Consider the following 18,032-nt stretch of genomic DNA (forward strand, 5'->3'; position numbering starts at 1 on the left):
CATTATTTGTTGACACTTTACTAAGTTGGTTGTCCATTTGATTTATTTTTACTTTGAATGCTTATAAAATCAAACAAACTTTATATTATTTAAAAGATTGGTAAGTTTGGTTTTGCAAAAAATATAATAAGATCAATTAATAGATTAAATTAACCAATTAATACGTTTAATAACATTTTACTTACAAGTGACAAACCCAACTGACAAACTGGCTCTTTGTTAAAGTGGCCTTGTTTGTATGAATCAGATGATATACGTGTCATAATGTTAATAAATAGGCAAACTCTGGTGTAATTACGAAAACTATTACTGTCACATTTTTTTTATAGATAACATAATGCCCTTGAAAATCTCATTGGAGACAATCTATTGTAAAGGTTAACGTCACTATTCTATAATCAGATAAATATTAAAAAAGAATTTCTTGTAGTTTAGGAAAACTAGTTTTCTTACAGGTTTTTCTGAAAAATGCGAATTGGAATCAGTTTTTTTTTATAAAAATAAAGAAACATCTTTCTGCAATTGTATTTCATAAACAATATTTTTACTTACCACAGAGACCCTTAATTTCACTCTACCAATTGGCCTTCGCAAACTGGTTCGTCACTTGAACGCGTTTCATATGGGTAAGTGCCAGGATCATTTCCTCTGGAGAAAAAAAATTATTCACTTATTTCAAAGAATAAAAAACATCTCGAACAGTTTATTTGCCACTGTATGTTTAAATATCTCAAATAACTATACTTTTGTGGATAACAATTTTTTTCCAAATTTTATCCAATTTGATCTTTAATGAATTTAGTTAAAAGATCACAAATCAAAATAAAATGTTAAGTCTGGCTAACAAATAACTGAACTTAAGTTTGAGTTGTAACTTTTAATCATCATCAGTTAGGAAAAATATAATGTAATGTAATAAATATAATATAATGTATGCAAAAGTTTTTTTTACATTAGTTTATTATGAATATATTATTTTACATTTGAGTAATGCATTATTGAGTAAATTACAGGAAGCCACCAGAAAACGAGTTACTTCTCCCTTTCTTTGGACTTGCAGTTTCAAAGCCCTATAATTTTTACAAAAATTGTGTAAAACATAATTCATACAATTTTTTTTCAATTCTGGGGATTATAAGCAAATTTTTTTCTGAGAGATAAGAATATTAAAAATTTTCCAAACATAGTAAGTAATCTTATCAAAATAATTTTTTGATGAAACATTTACATTGTACTGGCATAGTCTCTCGTGGGTTTGTTTTAAATGTTATTTTATAGTAAATTAACCACATAAATGTGACAAACTGTCGATATCATTTTACAGTAATCTGGCGTTATACAGTTTTAATTCATTCACAGTTATTATTCTGAATTTCAATTCATTGTAAATTATGAAACAGAATTCAAATTTTATTTATATAGCTTTGTGATGATTATGCCAAAATATAATATTTATCATATAAAGTTTTATTTAATTCATATTCTATATATAAAAGTGGTTGGTATTACAGGTTATTTTATTATTTTTGGTGGTTAAAGATGATTAGTAATTCAACCCTTTCACTGCTCTTGTCCATTTCGGTGCCCAGATATTTTACCAGTTGATTTTTATGTATCAATGGCTTTTTTATACTTTTAATCCAAGTAGTGCATTTCTTCTTCTGAACATATTGAGAGGTACATAGAATTTTCTAATTTTCCAAAGTAACCGACACATTCACAACATAATATAATTTTTTTTAGTTTTAAAATAATATTTTCCAATTTATAAATGGATTACTTTTTGAAGGGATGCATGCTGAAATTTATAAATTACACAAAAACTCTGTGTACATTCAAATGCCTAAGTGTAGTTAAAGGGTATTGCTACTGCAATGTAATTTTGAGGTTATGGTTATTATTATTACAGTTCTTTTGCTTATTTGTGCAGTGACCATAAGTGCTGATATCTCATTTTTTACTTGGAAATTTACTTAATTAAAGGTGAGTAATATTTCTAATTTATATTATTTATTATAAGTTATGTAAGGTAATTTATACATTGATAAAATAACCAAGTAGCCCTACATAGTAGGAAAAATATTCCTAACCTCACATAATATAACCTGTAAACATCTTTTCATTAAGTTATTTTATCTGAGCATAAGATAGTTTATGCTTCAGTTTAGTTGTTTTTAGCATTTTCATAAATTGAAAAATTACAATAACCCTGAAATTTGTGCTATATGTAGAAATTTTATTATAAGGCTGTAAAAGCAAGATGTGAATTGCTGAATTTCTAAAATAAGCATTAGGTTTATTGTCTTCTTATTATAATGAGCTAAAAATAAATTTCTAGTATCATACAGTAACCAATAGACTACTTTCTTTTTCTTTAGACTATTTTCTATCTCTATTCTTTTCTTATTTTAAATTTTAGTTAGGTGTACGAATCAAACTACATGGTATTTTATTTTATTTTTCAGACAATGGATTTTATGATTTATATGACGAAGATGATGTTGGATCTGTTCTGAATCTATTACATGGAAATTGTTCAGATTTAGAAGGTTTGGAGAATGGTGATGAGATAGAAGATGAAGCGCCATCAAAGGGACCTACAAGAATTGGTAAGTTTCATTTTTATTTATATTGAGCCTAGTTTTGGCTCATGAAACAAATATCCTACCAGTATTAAAACGGATGGATTCAGTGAATACCTGCTAAAGCTACATTTTTTTATGCTGCAGGTGCTGATGTTGTCCCACGAAATGAGGAATTAACTATTCAAGATGATACAGAAATACAAGAGCTGTTGTTGCAAACAGCACCTGTGCTGCCTGAACTCCCATCATTACAAGTAGCTCCAGTACAATCAGCACCTATTTTAAATGAAAAAAATCAAGCAGGGGAACAAGTAAATCAAAATTACGTGATAGGCCATCAACATCAGCTGGGTCAGATCCACCACTTTTATTAATTCTGCCACGGATAAAAAAGATATCCGATGGAGAAGAAGGCCTTCCAATCCACCTACAACTGGTGATTTTTCTGTAAACACAGAGAATTATTTTGATTTGGATTCTCCTATAGATTATTTTTGCAAATATATAACTGAGGAATGTATTTCATTCATGGTTGAAAAAACTAACATGTATGCCCTCTAGAAAGGTATAACATTTCAGCCCACAAATGCTCAAGAAATTCGTGCACTGATTGGGTTACACATTTATATGTCGGGTTTAAAATTTCCCAGAATAGAGATGTACTGGAGAAAATCTCTAAAAGTCATGATGTTTTCTGAAACAATGACTCATAATCGCTTTTATCAACTGAGATCAAACCTACACATAGTTAACAAGTTAGAAATGAAAGACTCAGATGACAAATTTTTTAAAGTAAGGCCAATTTTTGAGTTTGTCAGAAAAAGATGCAAGGAGTTAGAAATGGAACTAGATCTCAGTGTTGATGAGCAGATAATCCCATTTAAAGGGCATCATTCTACTAAACAGTATATGAAAAAAACCTAAGAAGTGGGGGATAAAAAATGTTTTGTGTGGGAAGAGTGGTATTGTACATGACTTCATACTATTCCAGGGCAAAACAACAGAATTTGATCAAACCAACATAAAATCATTTGGTTTAGGAGCCTCTGTAGTTTTAGAACTGACAAAACAGCTTAAAAAAGAGAACTATTGTGTTTATTTTGATAACTTCTTTAGTACTTTAAATTTATTCAAGATTTTAAAAAATAATAAAATATTTGCAGCCGGTACAGTTAGAGTTGATCGTTTTTGTAAGCCTCCGTTGTCTGACAAAGAATGCTCAAAAAAGCCAAAAGGTTTTCACTAAGAAGTGACCAGTAGAGATGGGAAGTTGTTCTTTGCAAATGGACTGATAATCGATCAATTGTTCTTGGTTCCAATTTTGTAGGTGTAGGTACACCAGATGAAAACAGGTGGGATAAGAAGAGTAAGAAATATGTTCTAACATATTCTGGTCTAGTAGTAACTAGACCAGAAATAGTTAAAAAATATAACTATGGAATGGGAGGAGGAGTAGATACTCTGAATCTACTTACTGCGATCTATAGAATATTTTAAAAGAGTCATAAGGGGACTTTAAGGATGATTTTTCATATCATTGATATAGCCTGTGTAAATTGTTGGTTAGAGTATAGGCAGGCTAAACAACTTAAAAAAAATCATTTGTTGATCTGTTGGATTTTAAATTAGATTTGGGCGAAGCTCTTGTAAAAATGGATAATCCAGTAGGGTCTTGCAGGAAAAGAGGTTGACCAAGTTCTCCTAGAGAACAAATTTTCCGCCCATTGAAAAGACATAATGTAGAAGTAAGGCCTATAGTTGAAGTTCAGAAAGATTTAGTAGACCACCTACCAGAATATGATTCCAAAAAAGATGCAACTTGATGCAAAAATATTAAGTGCACCAAGAAAACTAATGTGTACTGTACAAAATGTAAAGTCCGCCTTTGTTTTGTGAATAGCAGAAATTGTTTGATGAACATTTAAAGTAATAGATATAATGATGTACTGATATTATGTTAAAAATTCCTTTTAATTTGTAATTGTTTATTTTTTAGTATAATAATAATTTCTAAGCATTTATTATGACTTGTAAGTCATTTATTATGGTAAGATTTGCTCAGCGTTACTGTGTTTATTGTTTATAATTTTTTTGATAATAGATTCTTTTAAAGTATTTATAGACATAAGACAGAAAAAAAGTTGTGTTTTAATAATAATTTTATATGAATTTTATAAATAACTATTTTGTAAAAATTACATTTTTCATAAATAAAGATGTTCATTTGTTATTTCATAGAAACTAACTACCGTTCATTACAGATGTCCATTCCAGTGGACATGTTCATATTTTTTTGGCAAGAAAAAATGTTTGGTCTAAATGTATTTGAAGTAATAAAAATTACTTAAATAAACATGGCTGCAGAGTAAAAAATAATTCTGATGAGCGACAAAAATTTGGTAGTGAAAGGGTTAATTACAAAGTTTTACTATTGTAAAAAAAGTATCTACTATATATATAAATTTTCCATTACGTCTTTTTCAGACTTGATTCCCAATTATAATGACATAACAGAGAAAAATGAGAAATAAAAAAAACTGAATCTAATCACTTATTACATGACAAATATTGAGTGATGCCAATGTTTTGATTGAAATATTTCTGGTTTCAGGTAATTAAATATGTAATAACAAAGATAAATATAATTTTTGCTTATGAACATGTTACACAAAAATAATTTTTTTTTAATGTTGAAACAAATATGAAGTAAGAATATAGCGCTTTAAGAACCTTTTTATAAAAAATAAAATTCCATAGCTTTTTTTTTGCTAATTAAAAAATAATCATCTTAAATAAAATATTCATAAATCACACATTAAAAAAGTCTCATGTACCAATGAATATAATCATCAACATCATGGAATGAATATCAGTCCTGAGGCTTGAATTTGTTCTAATTATAAAGTATACAATTCTATACATAAAAAAAGTATATAACTGAAAATCGTAACTCAAAACCCAATATATTGATTTTAATAAAATCGAATTGCTAAAATCATGTTGGGAAGTAAAAAAAAAAAGAAAAGTGCTCATTACATCAGAAATTGTAATTTAACTCACTTAGGCAGTTTCACATTTTGAAAAACTAGCCGTTTCAAATGTCAGCCAATATTCTTTTATCACGGGCACATACTGCAATATCTGCACAGACATGTTGATCTTAAGAAATGCATTTCAGCTACCTCCAAATTTGACATCTCTCTCACCGATAGCCCCGACCCATTTGTCAAGACTGGAATGACTATTTCTAGAATTTCTTTATTGTATCTTTTTTCCCAATAGTGTTTTCTTCAAAACTTCTGATAAAATTTGATACTTGTGCAGCTTTGAAACCAAATTCTTAGAGTTAGAATAAGACTACTTGCATCAAAGAAAGTTAAAGCCCTCGATCTGTTCTATGATGCTGCAATTTACGAAATCTTTGGCTCTAACAGGGTGAGTACCCAGTGAAATTCCATAGTTTTAGTCTTTGTTGATGAAATATTAACCCATATGGGTTAGTTGAACAACACTGTGACCTCAGCTGGTTACTCTTAGGATTCATAAATAAAACACTAGATAATTAGCAAAAGCAAGTAATTCAGGTGTTATTATTGTAATTACAACATTCTCTGCTGAACAGGTACACCAAGAACTACTATTCTGCTACACCAAATACCTCATGTGTCGCAATGTCACTAGTTGTAGTACAAAACATGAAACCTAGAAAATCTTTCTGTTGGTAATTCACTTAAATTATAATCTAAGTATTTATTAATACTGTATTAATTTCAACAACCATAACTGCTGTTGTCAGTCAAATACTTATTTATTGTATAATAGCTTTTCTCTTGAAATAATTTTAAAAGATGCTTCATGAAATCATTGATGAGATCAATTTTTCTGGTACTAGTGAAAATTTACCATATTTTGAACTTGCATAACAAGCAAGTTTTTTTTTTGGCAATTTTTTGCAGTGGAAATGAAAATTCAACTCGTAGTGGATATTATAATTGTGAGTTTCCAAAAAAGATATAATTTTAAATGTATTGGATTTATAGAATATAATTACATAAAAAAATAACAGGAAATAATAGAATGTTTATATGTCTAAAGTGGGGCTTGCATGATGGCACAATTAATGGTACAACAATCTTTTTTGGATTCTGAATACTTTTTTATATTCATTGATGATCCCAGAGATTTCTCCACAAGTTAACAATGAATATAAAAATAACCATAATACACATTAATAATAAGGTAATTCTTTAATTACAAAATAGGCCTTACTCAGTATCTTCAAGCCTTATAATTTAGGCTATTATATGTCTCCCATCCTTCATCTACAATACCAAGGAGGGAAATCTCTTGTACCAAATCCAGATCTATTGGCAATCAAAAAAATTCATACCTTCATTACGATTTAAGTCAAAATCTGTTAAACTTGTTTTCTTTAAATTAATCCCAAACCGTTCTATTTAAATCATTCCTTAATATCTTTAAACTGTGTTTAAATATTTACTGTTGGCTGGATTGTGCAGACATATTCAAAAAAGACCTTCCTGGATGAATCCCAGGAAACCTCCATATTGGCTGTTGAACACGAATACAACATATTCTTCTTGTCTGGTCTCAGTCCACAAGCTTTGAAAATAATCCAATCAATGCTATTTAGATATAAGATTAAGATTCATAATATATTTCGCTTCTATTCTGAGAATCTTAAGAATTTTATAAATCTTTACTTGCAAGCCGTGAACACTGGCTTTGAAATCGTGAATTATTTTTCCCCAACCATTCTGTTTTAACCTTTCTTACTAACACTGCCTGCCATTTGTATCTTATATAATTGTCTTCTGCTTGTGATCCTAAAAACCTGATTTTTTTGTATGAAGTTAAATTTTGAAGATCTTTGTTTCAGAGAGGAGTGTTTTCCTGCTTTTCATTTCTTCCTCATGTCTGACTACAAGTAGCGTTACTTAGGATTTGTGTCATATTACAAAAATCACTATTTATATTATTATCATAAGGCAGTTTTGCACAACAAAATCAGTCCAACTTTGTATCAGGCTTATTTTACTGAAATTGTTTTATATTAACCTTAAACACTCTCTCTGGTTCTACAGTATCCTTTTCTTACCGCTATATTCATTCTTCTTGTATTCCTTGTTTTGGAAACTAAAAAAAAATGACTTGAAGGCAAGCCATAACTTTGGTTAAATACAATATTAATGGCCAAACCATATCGTTCGTATTGCATCATGCAGGTAAATAAATTGCCTGCATGCTGAAATTTTAACTTTTTTATTTTGAGGTTAAACTACTTCACAGCAGACTGAAAGATAATTAAAGTTTAACTATCACTCTTAACCAATCTCTGGCTGATTGCTCTGAAGCCATTAATTGAACACCAATAATTAATGTACACTAATAATATCAGTAAGAAAATCCAATTAATAAGTAACAATATCATTAAATTTAGTTAGAAATAAGGATTCTTCAGCTTCATAGAACAATTTTTTTTTGTTTTCAACCATGTGAAAAATGTGTTTGTATAATGTATTTTCATATTTAAAATAGAGAATGTCAACTTTTCTTTTTTTTTAATTATGTAATCGAATAATTATATTTACAGGTAAGGTAAAAATAATTGAACTTTGACTGTTAACTATTTTATTGTACTTTTAAATTCTGTACAAGACATTTTTCACTAATATTTTAACTGTGATATTGGCTAGTATGACATGGATAAATTTTTAGCTCATTTAATTGGCCAGAAGACCAATTAAACAAGCTACCTCCATAAATAAGTGTACTATACATATATATATCTATATATATATATATATATATATATACACGAGGTGCTACCCAAACGTTCGGGGAATTTTACCATAAAAATAAAATAGCTTACCATAACTTATAATTTCCACTGTCTCCTTCAAAGTAATCCCCTTGGGTATTGATACAGTGATCCCAGCATTTCTCGCATGATTCCATGCATCCCTGAAAGTCTGCAGGTGTAAGTGTTCGAAGCACGTTCTGCGTTTCTTCCTGAATCTCCTCAATTGTGTTAAAACGACGGCCTTTCAATTGAAATTTTATTTTCGGAAAGAAAAAAAGTCGCGCGGGACAAGGTCAGGCAAATAGGTGGGTGGGGAATCACTATCATCTTTTTGGAAGCCAAGAAATTCCAAATGGCTAGCGATGTGTGTGCGGGAGCGTTGCCATGGTGCAGAACCCAGCTGTTGTTAGCCTACCAATCTGAACGTTTGCACCTAATGCTTTTACGTAACCGCTTCAAAACTTCACAATAGAACATCCCATTGACAGTTTGACCAAGAGGAACAAATTCCTTATGGATAATGCCTTTGATGTCGAAAAAAAACAGTCATCATCTACTTCACGTTGCTACAAACTTAGCGTGCTTATTTGGCCGCGGTGAACTTGGCGACTCTCACTGCGACAACTGCTGCTTAGTTTCAGGATCATACCCATGTCTCATGACCGGTTATGATGTTGGAAATGAAGTTAGGGTCATCTCTTGTTGAATTTTTCAATTCAGCTATGCGATTTTATTTCTGGTCGCTGTTCAACAGTCTCGGCACGAATTTTGCAGCAATGCGTCTCATGTTCAAATTGTCCGACAAGATGTGTTGCACGGACCCATATGACATTTGTATGATTGCACAAACATCACGGATTGTTTGTCTACGATCTACAACAATAGCCTCTCGCACTTTCGCGATGTTTTCCGGTGTTGCGCTTGTTGATGGTCTTCCTGAACGCTCATCGTCATCGACTGTCGTTCGTCCATCTTTGAATCGTTGTACCTCAAAAAAGTTTTACTTTTACTCATAGCATTGTCACCAAATGCTTCCACAAGCATGCGATGGGTTTCTGCACCAGTTTTTTTAAGCATGAAGCAAAATTTTATACAGGTTTCTATGCTCTTTAAAATCTGCCATTTAGAACTTCGCTGAAGCAGTAAAACACAACGCTACACAACCACACGAAAGTCAACAATACAGCCTCTCACCATCACAGCTGTTGGAACACTGATTCACAAAGAGTACTGTTAGCCACATCTAGCGGCAGCAGGTCACACCAGCAAAGTTCGAGTGCGAATTCAAATTCCTCAAACTTTTGGGTAGCACCTCATGTATATATATGTGTGTATATATATATATATATATATATATATATATATTAATTTGGGGATTAATGGTTATTTAAAAAAAACAATTCATTAGAGTTCTGTCATGAATTTCTAGAACTCTATAATGAACCCACTGGGTTGGTCTAGTGGTGATCGAGAGTTCCAGCATTCAAATCCTAGTAATGTCATTTATTTTTACACAGATTTAAATACTAGATTGTGGATACTGGTGTTCTTTGGTGGTTGGGTTTCAATTAACCTCATATCTCAGTAATGGTCAAACTGAGATTGTACAAGACTACACTTTACACTCATTCATATCATCCTCATTCATCCTTTGAAGTATTATATGAACGGTAATTACCGGAGGCTAAACAGGAAAAAAGAAAGAAAGAATTCTGTAATGGGTGGGTTGTATGCCTGGTAGTAGGGCAGAAAGAGTCTTGGTTGTACGTCCCAGTGCAAGCTTGACTGTATGTAGTGAGTGATGTGCTCAAGTGTGTTTGGCCTTCTGTACTTTTGTTTATATGACCCATTGAATTATTGGCACATAGCCTGGGGAAAACGTATTACTACCTGTACGTGCTAACTCGGTTGAATGGCCACCGACTGCATGTTTGTCTGTCTGGATAGATTGGCCCACTGTGTATTGGACTTATTTGGTTGAATGGTCTACTGTATGCTTGGCTAACTGGTTTGATTGGCTCATTGTATGCTCAGCTGTCTGGGTGGAACTGCCCATTGTATTCTTGGGTATATGGCTTGCTGAACACTGGATAAATTTCAGGCCATTCACTGGTGGGTTTGGCCTACTATACTCTTGGCTGTCCCAAATATCCTGGTCTGGGTTGTACGGCCTCTTATATGCTTTCCTGTGTTGCCAGTACTTTGCGTAGTATTCCTAGTCATTCACTAGAATGTTTGAACTGCCGAGCTCTTGGCTATTCCACCTGTCCAGCTCTGGGCTGTTATAAACTGGATAGTATTCTTTGTCATTCACTGGACAGCTGCCTGATTGGATGTTGGTAAGTCTACAGGATATCTTTTATGCTCTAGAACTTCGTAAGGATCAATTTTTGAAAGAAAAATCAAATAAATATTAGGCATGTACGTACAGCTGCTCTCAACTATCTGTATACTGCACACAAGAGCAAGAAGATTAAAATTATATTATTTCACACATATCTAGCAGTGATATCCAGTTTTATGAATCTTGAGTTCAATTTTGCACAGAGTTATTTATGTTTACTAAAACTTCATGGTTTTTGTTAGTACCATCTTTTAACAAGCTCAAAAAACAGGAAATATGTTTAATGGTGTATTGAAATTTCTGATTAGAAGCATATTTATATTGAATACTGTGGAGATACTAAGGAGCAGTAGTTTTTTTTACTATATATTAACAGACCTTTCTATTACTCTATAGTGACTGGGTCCAAACCAAGTCATTTGGGACTTAAGAAAGAATCTAAAATCGTTTGGATTTGTGGAACAGAGGTCCAGAAAATGTGATGTACAAATAATTGCTGAAAAATAAATTCTGATTGATACATAGCGTTTCAGTTGATTTTGATTTACCAGACAAGCCAAAATATTTGTATTAAAATGTATACTGAATGAACTTACTTTTACACAATCATTTAAATAAATATGTATCACAAAAATATATTTTTCTATAAAATTTTATTATTAAAATCTAGTTTAAAAAAATATTTTTTTAAACTTTCAAAATACAAGTTGTGTATGGGCCATGTCATTTTAACAGGTTAACCATCATATGAGGGGTTCCTGAACCTGTCGCTGCATTATCTTAAATTGCTGAGAGAAATGTCGGCTGGAAGGCCAATTTTGCTAGCATTCTTTTTTTTTGCTGTTATTAAATATATTATGTTACTTTATGGGAAAGCATCCAGAATTTTACGTAACTGAACAGTAATAACTAAAAACATATGAGGGGTCAACAGACCTTTCCAGCTGTGGAGTTGACATAACACACTTTATATTTAAAAAAAGAAATAAAATTCTCTACACCATTTATAAGCCTATGAACATCATAAAATTTTGTATTTACTTTACCAGGTAACATTATCATTACAAATTTATGTCTGCTGATCAGTTCACCAACCTACAACTGGATCTACTTTTATTATATTTTAAAAGACTTTTCTTATATCCCAGTCTATAATTTCACTAACAAAATACACTATAAAACACTAAATGTAAAATTCACTAAAGCACATCACCCATTTAATTTTGTTTTCTTGTCTACTTAGGTTTTTGCAGCATGTGTTTTATTAAAGCATATTGGTAATTAATTTATCAAAATTGGTAATTATAATGTTAAAAAATTGGTAAAATACATGTTTGTTTATAATCATACTTTGTAACTACATCAAATAAACAAATCACAAACCACAACAGAAAACATACATCTTGATCTGTTACAAATCTCATAAATTAAAATTACATTGTCTATTCAACCAATGTAATAAAAAGTTATGAAAACATTATTGTTTAGTAATTTGTTCCTAGGGAATAGGTAAGATTTTATTATTTTGATTTAGTGGGTTGTAAAATTTACTAAAATCATGCTTTCCTAATTCTAAGGCACTTTCATATTCTTTGGAGTGTTTTACGCAGTTTAATATATATGTGCTGGTGCTGTATGAATATCTGAACCCACCCAATCTGTTTCTCTTATTAGCTGATATGAGGGATTGTATAACCCTTCAATGCAGTAGCGACACTTTTATCTGGGGGGTATGATAACCCCTTACAGCAATAATGGCACTAACATAACTGTCATGGCAGTCAATCTTTAAATCTCTTAGTGCTTATGACCCATTTTTTCGAAATAGCTTGGAATAGCAGTATCATTTGGAAGTAACTGTTTTGTGTCAGAACATGTATAATCATTATGTGTACATTACCTAATATACTTTAACCTTAATCATGTTATATTAAACATTTTTTATATAAATTAATCATTTAAAGATGTTTACTAGAAATCATCAAGTATTCTAATGTGCTATTGCCTTCTAATTTTCTATTTGTTTGATAATCTACTCTAAAAGTCTGAAGGCTTGTACATGGGATTGCAGTCTGTAGATTATTGCATTAAAATAATCTCAAGCATTTGAAATATATATAATGCTTGTAAATATTATACACAAATTCTCCTGAGTGGTGAGGATCTCCATCAAAGTGTACTGTAAGTGCAAGATACTTGAAGAAACTGATCCCACAATGCCCTGCTCTCGTGTGTGTTAAAGTTGCTACTTTAGATTCAGTCTTTTCCATGTCTGCACATTCTGAAATTAACTTTACTTAAATTATTGTAGTAATAAAGTCATCATTTTTCATAAAAATATGTATTTTTTATGGCTTATTAAAGTTTAGTGACTTTTCCTGACTTTTAAGTCAAAGAAATAATCTTTTTGATTGAAAAATAATATAATCTTTTTTTGTTATATATTCTACTGCAGCTAATTAGTCAGCATTACCATTTTTTTTCAAATAAATTAATTCTAACTAAAATAACTGACTATATAAATAAACAGTAGCTAATTATATAGATAGTAGAAATCTTGTGCTTGCATGACTCATCTGAGGAGAGTTGCCTTTAGAGCAGATGACTTTATCAAAGTCAACAGTCATTGACTTCATGAAGTTATTGGATTAAAAAACAAAAATTAATCTAGAAAACTTTCTTTTCAATTCTTATTGGATATTTTAACTGTGTACTAGTGTGTGTATATATATATATTATATACACGATTCCAAATATATAATATAAAATATGTAATATGCAACTGGAATTATAAGCACAGTAACTAGAAAAATATTTTGTAGGACTACAAATTAAAAAAACTTTTTTTTAAACAAAGAATACCTTAATTGATAAAAATAATTATCACCTAAATAAATTATTTCTAAAAACAACTAAGAAACAACTTTGTTTTTGCCACATATCAATTATTTTTTTGTTGTATCAACATGTAAAATCTTATCTTACAAAAGAATATATCTTTGCAAAAACTGATTAAATATAGTCACAGTAAAACATAATTTTTTATATGGTGATAACAAATTAACCTTTCATAATGAGAAGTACTTATGTTGTGACACTTTTTGTTTGTTTTCTCATCTCATAAATAATTTTTTTTAAATTTACAATATTGATTGTTTTATGTAATTAAAACATGTATATCCACATAATATGAGAGTTTAATTTAATTAAAAAAGTTTTTTTTCTGTAATGTAAAAAATTACAAGCACTAATAAAACATGCACACACATAAACAAAGAATTTATAAATAATTTAAAACTGGTTATGAACTAGTAATTATTATAAAATAAGTTAGTAATAAATAAAAATGTTATAAAACCCATTAAACCAAACAAGTGTGCATCCTTTGCACCACCACATCCTTAAAATAATAATGTGTGAAATCCTAATTTAATGTAAATAAATTCAAACCAAATTCTCAGGGATGGACTGCTATCATTATGTGGTACAGTCAGGTTGTACCTATACAAAACAAAACTTTATCAATTTTTATGTTGTCATTAAAAAATACCTGTGTACATAATTATAGTTAATATACAAAAGACTGCTTATCAGCAATTGGCTTTTGTAAATTAACTATAATTATGTACTCATAACAATGGGCCATGCTTAATAAAATTACCTGTGTGTACCAATCTCTATAAATAATGATTAAGGTTCAAATCCTAGTAAGGTAGTTATATTTATACAAATCTCAATACTAGATCATAGATACTAATGTTCTTTGGTGTTGTTTCAATTAATCACACATCTTGGGGATGGTCGACCTGAGACTACAAGACTACACTCCATTCACATTAATGATTTCCTCTAAAGTAATCTTAACAATGGTTTTGGAGGCTAAACAGAAACAGAAAGAGCTTTACTCTGAATCTTATTAAACATAAAAAAAGAGGTTTTCTTAATGACAAAAGAACATGGGAGTGGTATGCTATTACCTAGAGCTGCAGGAAGTTATATAGATATTTATTTCTTTTAATACCCGTTACATTCGATGATCATATTTCACATGTGATCAGAAGCAGTAAACTAGCGGCAATTAGGGAAATATTTTATGGCAAATATTAAAAATTATTATAATACCTGAATTTGTTACTGAAGATGAATATTACATGGATATCGTGAGAATTGTTCATCGATTCAATATACTTGCCAAATATGGCGTAAAGCTTCATCAGACTGGTCTAATGCTTAAATTACTTAACAACTGATTTTTGAATCAAAGGTTCTGAGGTTCAAATCCTAGTATAAGTAAGTTACTTTTTTTACCTATTTGAATAGTATGTAGTGTATCAGTTTACTTTAATGGTTGAATTTCGATTAACAACACATCCCAGGAATTGTTGGCCTTTTATTTTAAATTTTGCCTCATTTTACATTTCATCCATATCTCATTGGGCCATAGGAGGTTTCTCAAAAAAGATTGTAACATTCACAGTAGGAAAAATCTGATGACACCACAGGACTTGCTTGTACTTATATTAAATTATATATTTTTTTCATATTGGATTATTATTTATGACAATCTGAGTTTAATAAATCAATACATTTAAATTAAAAAAAAAAAACTGTTTCCTTGTATGATCCAAATTTTTCATTAATTAAACTGAAACCAATGAAAATAAGTACCACTTATAAGTGGTACCAATAAGTTCTTATTGAAACTTGTTGCTGCAGTTATGAAAAAGTCCAAAATCCAGATTTTTGGTACAGTTGATTGCAATCAAAAACGGGGGTGTATAACTAGATCCGAAATTTTAACATCCTACGGCTAATCGTTTTTGAGTTGTGCGAGATACAGACGTCACGCAGAAACTAGTCAAAATTAATTTTTCGCGATCGCATTACTTCGTACAAGAAAGTAAAAATAAATGACTTTGAAGAACAAACCTGAGAACCAGTTGTTAATACAAACAGAAAAGTAACTTTGACAATCGGTTTACAAGTTTGTTTCTTTCTACATTGTTGACAGACAAGAAGCTAACTTTTATTGGGATGGTAAGGAATGATTTGGAATAGAATGATGGAATAAGAGATTTGCCATTTTGGAAGAAGATACTGCAACGACTGACAAACTTCCTGCAAAGATAGCTTAATTAGATGAAAAATCTGTAGCGCTTAACGCGTCCGTTGGTTCTACGGGAATTACGCATCTGTCGATTCCACAATTTAAGACCGGTAAATTGTACTTAACCCATCATCGCTACCAATATGAAATACGCTTACGAGGTGTGCGAGAACTTACCAAAGTTATTTTTTTTCAAACAACAATATTATCCCCTTCAAAGTAGTTCCCTTGGGCAACTATGCACCGGCGGAGTCGTTGTTCCCACTCCTAGTAGCAGCGCTGGAAGGCTTCAACTGGTCGGTCACAGTCTTTGGAATATTCTCCAGAGTTCCAAAATGACGTCCTTTTAAGACACGTTTCAATTTTGGGAAAAGAAAAAAGTCATAAGGACTCAAATTAGGTGAATAGGGGGGGTTGAAGGACCGTAGGAATGCGTTTTGAGGTCAAAAATTCCTTGATGGAAATGGCCGTGTAACAGGGGCATTGTCATGATGCATCCACTCTGTAATTCTGGTCTCACGCGAATCTCTCTTTTCCTGAGCCTTTCAAGGACACCTTTGTAAATCACTTGGTTAGCATTTTGTCCTGGAGGAACAAATTCTTTATGCACGATACCCCTACTGTCAAAAAAGCAAATCTGCATGGTTTTGATCTTTGATTTGCTCTTTCGACATTTTTTCGGTCGAGGAGATGACAGAGTGTGCCATTCTTCGCTTTGTTTCAAGATCGTACTCAAATATCCAGGATTCATCACTTGTGATCGATCACAGAATTGAAGAATTCTTGTTCCTCTCAAGAAGATCAACGCACACGTTTCTTCTATTGCCCTGTTCCGTTGTGAGGTTTTTCGGCACCAATTTCGCATGTCAAAATTTGATGTACGGTAAAAGTGTTTAAATTTAACTCTCATCATCCTTATTGTTAAACGACGGTCTGATCTCACAAGAACGCTCGACGTTTTCGTCAGATTTTGAAGCTGAAGGTCTCCCTGAGCGAGGTTGGTCTTCAACGTGTTCTCGGCCTTTCAAAAATGATTTGTGCCAGCGGAAAACTTGCGCTCTTGATAAGCAATGTTCCCCGTAGGTCTGTTTCAACTTTTCAAAGGTCACACTCGCGGATTCCCCAAGTTTAACACAAAACTTGATTACACAAGGTCGCTTTAAATTCCGATGCTCCATTTTCGTAACGCACAAAAACACAACTTCACTGATGGCGCTGTCAAAAACAACGTGTTAGCGGAGTTGAAACTCGTAATGAGCATGTGGAAAGGATGAACAAACCGATAGACACAACGTTGCCAGATCGCTCGCAGTGTTGACAATCTCATTACTTTTCTCACGCACCTCGTAAGCTATTTTTATTTCATACGATAACATTTTTATTGATCATTTTACGATCGGTTTTCACTGGGAAAACGATCGTTCAGTACTTGAATGATTCAGTAAAGTAAGATTACAGGAAGTGTAAGAAAAGGGATAGACTATACTCATTCACTGTAGCAGAAGATTTACGTGTTATTGCTTATGCAAATAAGCACGGAAATTGTTCAACAGGCAGAACCTGCATTCGTGAGTAGCAAAAGTAAGAAAACTAATGTCTCGTAACTAATAAAAACAAGAAAACATTTTGGCGGAAATATCTTGAAGAAAATCTTGCAGTTCATTTAAGTAATGTTCGTCAGTTAGGATACGCGACTTCAATAGGTATGAGTCAGATGAAAGCCCTGAAAATTGCTGATGAATCCTTTCAGTATTGAAAGGATGGCATCTTTTACGTTGGAAAGTCAGCACAAAATTTGGCATCTTCATCTAAGATCTGTGTTTCTGGTGGTACTGGAATTGGAATCTCTTGGCTATGTGGCACTGGCTGCATGGCAGAGGGAATATCTGGGTATTTAACAGTACACCTTTTTATCAGTTATCCCAGATATCTTTATTACACATAAATAACTGTTTGTGGTTTGATTCTTTGGTCTCTCCAAACTTTTGGAATTGCAAATGGCATGTGACAAGATCTATTTAGCCAACTAGTCAGCAATGTTACACAAGAAGCACAGTAATTATAAGGATCCCAACTGATTTGTACTGATCACCTAATTTAATTCAAAATACAGTTTGAATGACATTTTTATCGATGGAGTTATATTTCTTTTCTGAGACTAGAATGTTAACT

General features: G+C 31.5%; 1 pseudogene; it reads left to right on the forward strand.

Moving 5' to 3' along the window:
- The first annotated feature begins 2,561 nt into the window (after positions 1 to 2,561).
- Positions 2,562 to 18,032, forward strand: part of LOC142331091 (T-complex protein 1 subunit beta-like) — a 42,499-nt pseudogene continuing 27,028 nt past the window's right edge.

This window comes from Lycorma delicatula, chromosome 10 (assembly GCF_047948215.1).
Source record: "Lycorma delicatula isolate Av1 chromosome 10, ASM4794821v1, whole genome shotgun sequence".
NCBI lineage: Eukaryota > Metazoa > Arthropoda > Insecta > Hemiptera > Fulgoridae > Lycorma > Lycorma delicatula.